The sequence below is a fragment of the Cyanistes caeruleus genome, unplaced genomic scaffold, assembly GCF_971803275.1.
Source record: "Cyanistes caeruleus unplaced genomic scaffold, bCyaCae1.hap1.1 HAP1_SCAFFOLD_98, whole genome shotgun sequence".
Lineage (NCBI taxonomy): Eukaryota > Metazoa > Chordata > Aves > Passeriformes > Paridae > Cyanistes > Cyanistes caeruleus.
The window spans coordinates 947,188-961,063 of record NW_028255900.1 but is presented as its reverse complement, the minus strand read 5'-3'; the positions used below and the strand labels follow the sequence as shown (position 1 = coordinate 961,063).

Sequence of the window (13,876 nt, the reverse complement as noted above, 5' to 3'; positions counted from 1 at the left end):
ATCTTCTCATAAGCCTACCAAATTCCAGAAAATCTCCCACAAAATCTCCACAAATTTCCACACAATCTAAGAAAAATCCCACACAATTCTTCAAGGCTCCTCAAATTCCCACAAAATTCAAGAAAACTGCCACAACATTCCAAAAAAATCCAACAAAATTCCCTTAAACTTCTGAAAACCCCACCAAATTCCAATAACACCCTACAAAATCTCCACTAATTTCCACGCAATCTAAGAAAAAGGCCCTCAAAATTCTTCAACTCTCCTCAGAATCCCACAAAATTCCAGACAATTCCAAAACATTCCAAAGAAATCCCACCAAATTCCAGAAACACCTCAAAAATTCCAGAAAAAATCCACAAAATTCCCAAAATCTTCTGAAAACCCTACCAAATTCCAGAAATAGCCCACAAAATTGCCTCAAATTTCCACACAATCTAAGAAAAATCCGACACAATTCTCCAAGGCTCCTCAAAATCCCACAAAATTCCAGAAACATTGAACAAAATTCCAGAAAAAAACCCACGAAATTCCCAAAATCTTCTCATAAGCTTACAAATCTCCAGGAATATCCCACAAAAATCTCCACAAGTTTCCACGAAATCTAAGAAAAATCCCTCAAAATTCTTCAGGTCTCCTCAAAATCCCACAAAATTCCAGAAACATTCCACAAAATTCCAGAAAAAACCCACAAAATTCCCTAAATCTTCTCAAAACCCTGCCAAATTCCAGAAATATCCCACATAATCTTCACAAATTTCCACAAAACCTAAGAAAAATCCCACAAAATTCTTCAGGTCTCCTCAAAATCCCACAAAATTCCAGAAACACCCCACAAACTTGCAAAAAAACCCGCACGAATTTCCCAAAATCTTCTCATAAGCCCACCAAATTCCAGAAACATCCCACAAAATCTCCACAAATTTCCACACAATCTAAGAAAAATCCCACACAATTCTTCAAGGCTCCTCAAAATCCCACAAAATTCAAGAAAATTACCACAACTTTACAAGAAAATTCCAGAAAATTCCCTTAAACTTCTGAAAACCCCACCAAATTCCAGAAACACCCTACAAAATTCCAGAAAAAAATCCACAAAACCCCCAATATCTTCTCATAAGCCCACCAAATTCCAGAAATATCCCACAAAATCGCCTCAAATTTCCACACAATCTAAGAAAAATCCCACACAATTCCTCAAGGCTCCTCAAAATCCCACAAAATTCCAGAAAATTACCACAACATTCCAAAACAATCCCACCAAATTCCAGAAACATCTCACAAACTTACAAAAAAAACCCCCACGAAGTCCCCAAAATCTTCTCATAAGCACACCAAATTCCAGATACATCCCACACAATCTTTACAAATTTCCACTAAACCTAAGAAAGATCCCTCCAAGTTCATCAAATCTCCTCAATATCCCACAAAATTCCACAGAAACTCCACAACATTCAAAAAAAATCCTAAAAATTCCAGAAACATCCCACAAATTCCTTCAAGTCTCCTCTAAATCCCCAAAAATTCCAGACAATTCCACAACATTCCAAAGAAATCCCACCAAATTGCAGAAACATCACCCAAATTCCAGAAAAAATAAGCAAAATTACCCAGATCTTCTCATAAGCCTACCAAATTCCAGAAAATCTCCCACAAAATCTCCAGAAGTTTCCACACATTCTAAGAAAAATCCCACAGAATTCTTCAAGGCTCCTCAAAATCCCACAAAATTCCAGAAACATTGAACAAAATTCCAGAAAAAAACCCACAAAATTCCCAAAATCTTCTCATAAGCTTACAAAACTCCAGGAATATCCCACAAAAATCTCGACAAGTTTCCACGCAATCTAAGAAAAATCCCCACAAAATTCTTCAAGTCTCCTCAAAATCCCACAAAATTCCAGAAACATTCCACAAAATTCCAGAAAAAACCCGCACGAATTTCCCAAAATCTTCTCATAAGCCCACCAAATTCCAGAAACATCCCACAAAATCTCCACTAATTTCCACACAATCTAAGAAAAATCCCACACAATTCCTCAAGGCTCCTCAAAATCCCACAAAATCCAAGAAAACTGCCACAACATTCCAAAAAAATCCAACAAAATTCCCTAAATCTTCTCAAAACCCTGCCAAATTCCAGAAATATCCCACATAATCTTCAAAAATCTCCACAAAACCTAAGAAAAATCCCACACAATTCTTCAGGTCTCCTCAAAATCCCACAAAATTCCAGAAAATTACCACAACATTCCAAAAAAATCCCACCAAATTCCAGAAACACCTCTCAAAATTCCAGAAAAAAAATCCACAAAATTCCCTAAATCTTCTCATAAGCACACCAAATTCCAGAAATATCACACAAAAATCTCCACAAATTTCCGCACAAAGAAAAATCCCACACAATTCTTCAAGGCTCCTCAAAATCCCACAAAATTCCAGAAACACCCCACAAACTTGCAAAAAAACCCGCACGAATTTCCCAAAATCTTCTCATAAACCCACCAAATTCCAGAAACACCCTACAAAATCTCCACTAATTTCCACGCAATCTAAGAAAAAGGCCCTCAAAATTCTTCAAGTCTCCTCAGAATCCTACAAAATTCCAGACAATTCCAAAACATTCCAAAGAAATCCCAAATTCCAGAAACATCTCACAAAAGTCCAGAAAAAATAAGCAAAATTACCCAGATCTTCTCATAAGCCCACCAAATTCCAGAAATATCCCACAAAATCGCCTCAAATTTCCACACAATCTAAGAAAAATCCCACACAATTCTTCAAGGCTCCTCAAAGTCCCACAAAATCCAAGAAAACTGCCACAACATTCCAAAAAAATCCAACAAAATTCCCTAAATCTTCTGAAACCCCCACAAAATTCCAGAAAATCACCACAAAAATCTCCACTTATTTCCACACAATCTAAGGAAAATCCCACACAATTCTTCAAGGCTCCTCAAAATCCCACAAAATTCCAGAAAATTACCACAACATTCCAAAAAAATCCCACCAAATTCCAAAAATCTTCTCATAACCCTACCAAATTCCAGAAACATCCCACAAAATCTCCACTAATTTCCACACAATCTAAGAAAAATGTACTGAAAGTTCTTCAAGTCTCCACAGAATCCCACAAAATTTCAGACAATTCCACAACATTCCAAAGAAATCCCACCAAATTCCAGAAACATCCCACAAAATTCCAGAAAAAATCCACAAAACCCCCAATATCTTCTCATAAGCTTACCAAATTCCAGAAACATCCCACAAAATCGTCTCAAGTTTCCACACATTCTAACAAAAATCCCACACAATTCATCAAGGCTCCTCAAAATCCCACAAAATTCCAGAAAATTACCACAACATTCCAAAAAAACCCCACGAAATTCCCAAAATCTTCTCATAAGCTTACAAAACTCCAGGAATATCCCACAAAAATCTCGACAAGTTTCCACACAATCTAAGAAAAATCCCTCAAAATTCTTCAAGTCTTCTCAAAATCCCACAAAATTCCAGAAACATTCCACAAAATTCCAGAAAAAACCCACAAAATTCCCTAAATCTTCTCAAAACCCTACCAAATTCCAGAAATATCCCACATAATCTTCACAAACTTCCACAAAACCTAAGAAAAATCCCACTAAATTCTTCAGGTCTCCTCAAAATCCCACAAAATTCAAGAAAATTACCACAACTTTACAAGAAAATTCCAGAAAATTCCCTTAAACTTCTGAAAACCCCACCAAATTCCAGAAACACCCTACAAAATCTCCACTAATTTCCACGCAATCTAAGAAAAAGGCCCTCAAAATTCTTCAACTCTCCTCAGAATCCCACAAAATTCCTCACCATTCCATAACATTCCAAAGAAATCCCACCGAAATCCAGAAATACCTCACTAAATTCCTGAAAAAAATCCACAAAATTCCCCAGATCTTCTTATAAGCCCAACAAATTCCAGAAATATCCCATAAAATCTCCACAAATTTCCACGCAGTCTAAGAAAAACCTTTCAGAATTCTTCAAGTCTCCTCAAAATCCCACAAAATTCCATAAACATTACACAAAATTCCTGAAAAAACCCCACAAAATTCCCAAAATCTTCTCATAAGCTTACCACATTCCAGAAATATCCCACAAAAATCTCCACAAATTTCCATGCAATCTAAGAAAAATCCCTCAAAATTCATCAAGGCTCCTCAAAATCCCACAAAATTCCATAAAACTTCAGAAAACCCTACCAAATTCTCGAATTATCCCCACAAAATCTCCACTAATTTCCATAAAATCTAAGAAAAATGTACTCAAAATTCTTCAAGTCTCTCCAAAATCACCCAAATTACAAAAAAACCCACAAAATTCCAGAAACATCCCTCAAAATTCCAGAAAAATCCCAAAAAATGGCAGAAAACACCCACAAAATTTCCTAAATCTTCTCAGAACCTTACAACATTCCAGAATCATCCCACATAATCTTTACAAATTTCCACAAAACCTTAGAACAATCCCTCAAAATTCTTCAAGTCCCCTCAATATCCCACAATGATCCACAAAACCCCAAAACATTCCAAAAAAAGTCCCAAAAATTCTAGAAACATCCCACAAAATTCTAGAAAAAAAGCAAGAAATTCCTTAAATCTTCTCACAGGCTCACGAAATTCCAGATATATCCCACAAAATTCTCCACAAATTTCCACACAATCTAAGAAAAATGCCTAAAAAATTTTCATGAGTCTTCGAAATCTTTCAAAATTCAAAAAAATCACACAAAATTCAAGAAACTTCCACAAAAATCTCTTCAATATCCCACAAAATTTTTAAAAAAATCACACAACATTAAAGAAAAAAATACCACAAAATTCCCTAAATCTTCTCAAAACTTTACTGAATTCCAGAAACATCCCACAAAATCTCCACAATTTCCACAAAATTCTACAAAAATCCCTCAAAATTCGAGAAAATTCCACAAAATTTAAGAGATATTTGACAACATTTGAAAAAAATACCACAAAATTACCTAAATTTTCTCCCTTCACCAAATTCCAGAAACATCTCACAAAATCTCCATTAATTTCCAGAAAATATTAGAAATAGCCCTCAAAATTCATCACGTTTCCTCAATATATCACAAAATTCCAGAAAAATCCTACAAAATTGCAGCAAAAACCAAAAAAAATCCTTAAATCTTCTCATAACCCTACCAAATTTTTGAAACATCCCACAAAATCTCCACAAAGTTCCACAACATCTAAGAAAAATCCCGTGAAATTCTACATGCTTCCTCAATATCCCGCAAAATTCTACAATACCCCCTCCAAATTCTGGAAATATCCCACAAAATCTCCACAAATTTCCACACAATCGAAGAAAAATCCCACAAAATTGTTCAAGTCTTCTCAAAATCCCACAAAATTCTACAAAAATTCCACAAAAGTGCCACAAAATTCTTCAAAATGTCACCAAATTCCAGAAACAAAAAAAAAAATCTCTTCCAATTTCCACAACATTCCAAAATATTTCCTCAAAATTCCAGAAACATCCACACAGATCTCTTCCACTTTCAACAAAATTCCAGAAATATCCCTCAAAATTCTTCAAGTCTCTTCATTATCTCACAACATTCCAGAAAAATCCCACAAAATTAAAAAAAATCCCCAAAAATAGCATATAAATCCCTCAAAATTGCAGAAAAAAATAAAATAAGTCCTTAAATCTTCTCAAAACCCAATCAAATTTTTGAAACATCCCACAAAATCTCCACAAATTTCCACAAAATCTAAGAAAAAGCCCACAAAATTCTTGAAATCTTCCCAAAATCTTTCAAAATTTCACAAAAACCTCAATAATTCCAGAATCATCCCACAAAATCTCCTCATAATTCCAGAATAACTCCAAAAAATCCTACAAAATTCCAAAAAAAACCCCCGAAGAATTCCATCAATCTTCTCAAAATCCCACCGAATTCCAGAAACATCCCAAAAAATTTCCACAAATTCCCACAAAATCTAAGAAAGATGCCTGAAAATTCTTCATGTCTCCACAATATCCTTCAAACTTCCATAAAACCCCCATGAAATTCCAGAAGCATCACACAAAATTTAAGGAACAATCCCACAATATTCCAGAAAAATCCCCCAAAAATTCTTCAAGACTCCTCAAAATCCCACAAAATTTCACAACATTCAAAAAAAATCCCACGAAAGTATTTAAATTTTATCAAAATCCCACAAAAGCTCAGAAAGATCACATGAAATTCCAGAAAAATCCCACAAAAATCCCTGAAACGTCTCAAAACCCTACCGAATTCCAGAAACATCCCAAAAAATCTGCTCCAATTTCCACAAAGCCTAAGAAAAATCCCTCAAAATTCCTCAAGTCTCCTCAAAATCCCACAAAATTCCACAAAAAACCCACAACATTCCATAAAAATCCCAATAATTCTATAAACCTCCCACAAAATCCTTCAAGTCTCCTTAAAATCCCACAAAATGGCAGAAAACACCCACAAAATTTCCTAAAACTTCTCAAAACCCTACACATTTCCAGAAACATCCCAAAGTATCTTCATAAATTTCTACAAAATTCCAGAAAAATCCCATAAAATTGCAGAAAAATAAAAAAACCTCTCAATCTTATCAAAACCATACCAATCTCCAGAAACATCCCACAGAATCTCCTCCTATTTACACAGAATTCCAGAAAAAAAATCACAAAATTCTTGAAAAGCCCCACAAAATTCAAGAAAAATCCTACCAAATTCCAGAAAAATCCCACAAAATTCCCTAAATCTTCACAAAACCCTACCAAATTCCAGAAACATCCACAAAATCTCCACAGTGTTCCACAAAATTCCAGAAAAATACCAAAAAACTCTTCAAGTCTTCTCAGAATCCCACAAAATTCTAGAAAAATCCTCAAAATTCCAGAAAATTTCCCACAAAATTCCCTAAATCTCCTCAATATCTCACAAAATTTTACAAAATATCCCACAAAATTCCACAAATTTCTCACAAAATTCCAGTAAAATCTGATGAAATTGTTAGCGTTCAGGAACACACATAATCATGAATGATTATATGCAGGTGCTTTATTAAGAGATCTGGGTGTCAGGGGTACACATACCCAAATCTGACCCAACTTGGATTTGAGTTGAAAATGTTTTTCTACTCTATCGTTATAAAACTTACATATTAATTATTAAACTAACATCGTTCTATTGTATACATTGATGTTACCCAAGCATGGATTTCTCATGATCCCCCTCAGACCCCTAACATTGTTCCTCATGTTCTTTAAACAATAATAATATCTAATCACATCTAACAATTGTATCATTTATTATATACTGCTAACACAGGTGCAGTTTCACCTGATCTTTAGCAAGGACAAGGCCTAACATTTCCCAGAGCCTACTTTTCCCAGCCTTGCCAAACCTAACTTTATTTCTAAGTCCCTGAATTTTCTAAGATTTTAAGACCTTTTACTATTATTCCCCCCTTTGAAAGCATTTTTACTTCACTAGAAGTGCAAATGTTTTCACTTGATACAGTCCTTTGTTTCTGAGTTTATACTTGATGTTCTTTGAATCCTTGATTGATGTAAGCGTTGTCCTGGATGTTGTCACGAACTGGAGAACCAGAAGATGGTGGGGGTGGATCTCACATCAGTGCCTTTATTATTTTTTGGTTCCAGGACATTTTTTTCTGTATTTCTCCCTTGAAGATGCTGTAAATTAACCAAATTGCTAAGAATACAGTTAGTAAGATGATCACACTCTCAATGATAGATTTAATCCATGAAGTCACATTCCACCCTAACCCTTTGAAGATTTTGCCTAACCAACTTGGAGACAAATCCTTTTGCTCTTCCTGTGCTCCGTGCTCTATTTGTTGCAATTGACTGATGTCATATTCTACATGTGCAGTCACATTTGGGGTGTGGATGCAGCAATGATCAATCCATCCCTTTAAAAACTCACACACTCCATGCTCTTTCAGGAGTAGTAAATTGTAATTGTACATTTAGTTCTTTAAATCTTTCTCAGGTCACTCTTGCTAATTTATCTACCCGACCTGTAAGTTTGTACATTTCTCTCTTCTGATAGTTTGCTATAGGACCAAGCAAAGACTCTAGGGCCCACCCAAATTTCACTCTACTAGAGGCTTCTTGCCAAGTGTCACCCTGATTCTGTTCCTATCCTAATCTTCCCTAGCTATGCCTGTGTCTAGTCACTGAGTTGTTTTTTAAGCAGATTTCACATTTTGACATTACTGATTTTGCCATTGTTAGCATCCGTACCGAGATTAATTTTTGTTTCATCAATTTCACCAATGCCTCTGCACCCCAATGACATTTGTTATGTTTCATTTGTAGAACTTTATTGGAGGACTGCCAGCAACCCACCGCTCTTCACAGAAGTAAACGTGAACCCCGTTTATTTCTATCTTTAGCACACCTTTTATAGGGTTCTACAGGGTCCGTGGGCAGAGCAAGTTACTATTGGCTAACACACACAGGTTTGCATTTTTTCTCCTACACACAAGGATTTTGTTTTGCTTTACTCTCTCTTCTGCAGGAGGGTTTCAAGGACTTTAGCCTTTAATATCATGACTTATTTCAAAGGCTGGTTTGTGCATACAGGCCTTTACTAATATATAAGGTATAGCAACAATTCCCCCTTTCTCTTTTTGCACAAACCAGGCTTTGGATGTGACTCATTCTATACTCTTATGAAGACAAGATAACACACAACTTAGACTTTCATCCCCATTAACATTATAAGTAAAGTCTGTCCCCCTTCTAGCACAAGAGACCTCAACCATCCAGTGATGCCCCAGCTGGAGAACCAACTTCCAATGGGGTCACTATCTTCTTTCAGGGCATGTAACCCATCCTGTAGCTGTTGCAGTTGCCCATGGATGGAAACTGAATGATCAGTAAGATTCAGACAGCACATGCCTTCAAACTCCTCACAACCATGTCCTTGTGCTAAGAGCAAAAAGTCAATTGCAGCTCGATTTTGTAATACTGCATGACATACACTACTCACATCGGCTGAAAGTTCACTTAACATTGTGGATATTAAATTCAATTTTTTATTAGTCTAACAAGCGAGCCTTTTTAGAGTTGCTAAGCTTTAATTCATTCAGGCTTCACTTTGACTGATGTTTTTTATTTTATCAGCTACATTCTACAATTGATGTAAGCTTGGATGGAAACAAAGTAAGTTTCCCAAAATAACAGGGTTTTCTATGTGGATTAGCAGGAATCTAATTCCATGCTCTAACTCCACAGATTAGGAATATGGAACTAGGTAATCACTTTGGTAATTGTCCTGTGAGATTGCACCACTAATAAAGGCTTTACTCTCAGTGTGAGTAACGAGATCAGCTATAGGGTTGTCTGCAGCCCAGTGCTGCATTACTTTGTTGGAATGACTTTTTGTCTGGGGTTCAAACATTATCCATCCACCTGAGGTATTGGTGGAACCTAATAAATCTAATTCTTCTGAGGGCTGCATGGTAACATTGAGAACTTTGGTAATTTTTGCTTGCCTGCAGGCTTCAAGTTGTCTTAATGTGAAGCCAACAGTGCAATTGCACTCTTGCAACATTGCCAATTGATTCAGTCGAGTCTCATTACTAATTAAACCTTTAAATGCTGGAGGATCCCATTCAGGGACTCCTATGAGACAGGTGTGAAAAGGATCTCCAGGTGTGGCTAGGCTCAGACACGTTGACCTTTGGCCAGTTCAGTGTGCCAGAGTGACCCATATGTTCTGTCACTTTTGGATGTTAGTTGATTTAACACAATTCAGTCTTGGAACGTTCACTGCTCCCGTGATGTCAGCTGGCAGCTGATCGGTGACTGAGGGCTTTGATGTTCAGGTTGCTCTTCACATCCTTCTAAATCTTAAAACAAAGGATAACTGAAAAATTGGTACAGACACAACATCATAATAACAATATAAAATTTCTGTTGGCAACTGTCTGTGTAGTGCTCAGACACAACTGTGTCCTGACAGCTCCACTTCTGATCCATGTCTGGAGTACCAAGGCTGTGTGGTGACTTCTCTGTTCACTGGTTCTCGTGTGTTCAGAGGCAGACAGTCTGGTCAGATGGACAGGTGACCTTTTTGAACCTGCCAACAAAACACAGATACTTCTTCCTTTGAAGTTAATGAATTACACTAATCAAATTGCTTTTAGGGTATAAATTTCCCCCTTTTTTTAAAAAAAAATAAAAACGAGATGTACTTCTGTTATAAACATCAACATTAACACAAAACCATATACAATTAGTAAGAACCTATAGAAGTTAAAAATCAATTAAATCATAAACATTATTAATAAGATATGTAATATAAAACTACTATTAATTACTAAAACACTGCACCAGCATCCCATAGTTAGCAAACAAACAGAAACGAAAAATCATCAGTGAAGGATTGGATACCCACCTCCAGAAATGATTCTCCAAGCCCACTTCAAAATTGATCCAGCTGTCATATTAATAGGGTCAAATTGCTGAGTCAAAAAGTGACTCAAATACTGATTTGGGACAGAAAACATCTGGATCTGTTGGCAAACAGATCTGTCCAGGTAAAGTCAAGGCTTGGCCAGGGCCTGGCTTTAAACTGGAAAGATGCCTCTTAACTCATTTCTAAAACAAGGTTCTCAATAGCAGCAGCTAGGAGATGCTCACAGCACAGCAAACTGTTAAAATGCATTTGTACAAAGCAAATGATCAGAAGCCTCAGGTACCAGACCAATTAAACCATGCAGCAGTTGGTTTAATCTGAAGCCTCTCCCATGGCAGCTGATCCTCAGCAATGGTACATCTTCTTAAAATTCTGGAAACACTGAAAAATAAGAAAGCTATAACAAACAAAAGCTGCAGAGATTGCAACAACCGATAGAACTCCTGATGAAGTCAAGGGTGTCACAGACTGCATTCCCTTCTATCCACAAGCAGGTGTTCATCAGTGCTCTGTCACAGCTGTTTCAGTTGTGGCTATCTTCATCTCTCTAGGAAAATAACTATACTTTGCAGTTTAGACAAGTGTCTCCAATAAGACATAAACAATTTAAATTAAACAATATTTAAACCTAACAATAATGATTTATGACAAAAGGAAGTAACAAACTTAACCTTAAAGGAATATCTAAGTTATAAAACTTAACTTAAAAACATTCAAGCCTAAACATAATAAAACTTGACTTTTCTTAATTCTATTAACACTTAATCTATATTAAATAAAAACATAACAATCTTATTCTGTTACTACAAAGAGGCAACTAAAAGTTTGATATATACCTTTTAAACACAATATCACAGTAACATGGATTCACTATAAAGATTATAAAAATGTAACAAATCCATCACAATTCTATGTCATCTAGCCTTGAGAATAACTCACAATAACTGCAAACGTTACTAAAAATACTTATTCATAACAGGAATTTGCCTAGTATATGTTTAAATTGGTTAGGATTTTAAAGTGCAGTTTTTCTAGAGAAAAACCTCAACAACACAGGATTTGGCAAGTTGCCATTCAGCTTTTGTAGCACTTTTCAGAAACATTAAGTCTAATTCTTCAACTAAAATCTAAAATCCAAATTGGTATATATGCAGTTATATGTGTTTTATATAACAAAAGGACTCACATTGAAATTACCTTATTAGAATTGTGGAAAAACAAGCAAATGGGTAATATATACTTTAACTTAACTTTGTCTTGTACAGGTAAGTTCTCTTAACTAATTAATTTTTTTAAACCACAAATCTCTTTTTTAGATAACATCAATTGGAAGGTTTTCTTAGTAGCTGTAAATCATACCATATTTTAACCTTAGGTTTTAAAACTAATTATTGCAAGGTAACTTCTGTTAATATTCACCTTAAACACCTTTTTTTTGAAAAGGGGCCTTTTTAAACTTTCAAAGAATCACAATAACTTCTCCAGGAAAACTCTAAAAACTACAACTAATACTTACTTACATAATTACTAAAACACAAAATTAACTCTAAAAGGGTATATAAAAACATTCAAAAAACCCATGAATCATGACTTTTTAACAAACTGGGTACTATCCCAGTGCTTTTTCTTAGAGAGGGAGGGGGGGGTGGACTGCCCGCCCTGCTGCTGCTCTCTGCTGCTGTTATCTTTCTTCACATTCTCCAAATACTCTCGCAGGAAAAAACCCCAAAACCCTCACAAAGTTAAGTTTAACACATACAGTTGTTTCTCTCAATCTCTCTTGTCACTGATAGAGGAAAAAAGGGGCACAATTTTTACAAAAGCAGGCGATGCAAAGACACAAAAGTCTCTTAGGACCAGGTGCTAACAACGGTGACCATTGCAGCTTATCAGCTTCTAATTACAGTGATGAAGTTTGAATTAGATACCATATAGTTTGTGATTTTTTGGCTATTTTGTCTCTTTTTGAAGCTGTCTGAGCCACCTGTTCCTGCTCAGCTGTTTCTGTAATTGTTCAGAGTGGCCTTGGAACCTTTTCTGCACTGCTTCTGCCCCAGGGGTGCCCCCGCTCTCTGCGCACACCTCAGTGCTCCCCCATGTCCCCCTGGTTCAGGTGGAAACCAATCTAAATTTGGATTCTTTTCCCCCAGAGTAGCAAAGTTGGAACTTAAATAAGATTGTAGTGTTAAGAGTGACTCCAAAAGTGAAGCAAATAGTTCAGGATATATCACATCCTGCCGTAACTGAACAGATTCTGTTCGTTGTTTCAGCGTTTCCTCTGGAATTTCTTTCTCATTATTTCCTTCTCTCTGACTCTCCCTCCCTCTTTCCATGGGCAGCACAGATAGGAGTGTTTGCCCAGCAGTGGGAGGTAAAGGGATGAGCATACCCATAAGCAAGAAGTCCAGGGAGCTCCTTGCGCAAATCAAAACCCTTAAGCTGTGGCTTTTCTAAAAAGCAGGTAAATAAATCATGTGCTGCTTGCCTTTCCATCTTACCGTCAGCGCTGTTGCAGCCCTACAAGGTTTGGCAGCACGTTACGGCCAGGACTCTCCTCTGAGGTCGCCTGGGGCGCGGCACCGTTGCTTTTCGCCGTCCTTGCTGCGGAGGACCCGTCCCCTGTCGCCGACTCCCGTGGCCTTCGCTTTTTAATGTCCCAAAGGTCCCAAAGGTCCCAAGGGTCCCATTTGTTCGGGCGCCATTTGATGAGTTCGGCGGGAGACAAGCAGCACTCAATATGAATGATCAGCAAGTCCCCTTTATTGGCAACTCCAAACTCCCTATATAACATCAATAATTAGGCTCCTACATAGTGCAAAAGCAAGCTCATTATTGGATATTTCATTTAAGGACAACTCCACCTAGTTCCACCTTCTTGTGGTCATTCATCTGTGCTGAATCCACATTCTTCTGATCACAGTGTCCTGTTCTCAGTTCACAGTTATCAGTAAGGTCTTTCTGACATTGCAACATCTCATACCAACTACACTCCACTGTTGTTTAATTCTTTCTCAGCTAATTGCTGCATGGGAACATGACCTTTGTTAGCTAGCCACTCTTCCACACTGTTGAGCTTTGGGAGCCTCCCGGGAAGCACCAGCCATGAAGATTCCAGTGGGCTCAGCTGCTACCTGCAGGGGTACTGGGTGTGGCCCGTTGTGACTCAGCGGTGCTAAGAGACCCCTGTGACATCAGAGAGCCCCACCACGACTCAGGGTGTGTAAGCAGCGCAGAACCCTGAGGTGCCCAGTCCCGTGAGAGCCACTCTTGCAGAAGGAAGCAGCTCCCGAGATCCATTCGCGCTTCAGGATCTCAGAGATGGAGGAGAACAAGGCAAAACCCAAATGCTCCCAGCCACCCAGCCCCCTGCCCAGCTGGGGGCAAGACCAGGCCCTC

The 13,876-nt window shown here is 37.3% G+C and overlaps 1 long non-coding RNA gene across 1 annotated transcript; it reads right to left on the bottom strand.

Moving 5' to 3' along the window:
- Nucleotides 1-9,956: 9,956 nt before the first annotated feature.
- Nucleotides 9,957-13,624, bottom strand: LOC111945303 (uncharacterized). The gene is made up of 2 exons (XR_002871596.2): nucleotides 13,342-13,624; nucleotides 9,957-13,260 (listed from the first exon to the last, which is right to left on the bottom strand). It is a non-coding gene; the product is annotated as an uncharacterized LOC111945303 (long non-coding RNA).
- Between the last annotated feature and the right edge of the window lie 252 nt (nucleotides 13,625-13,876).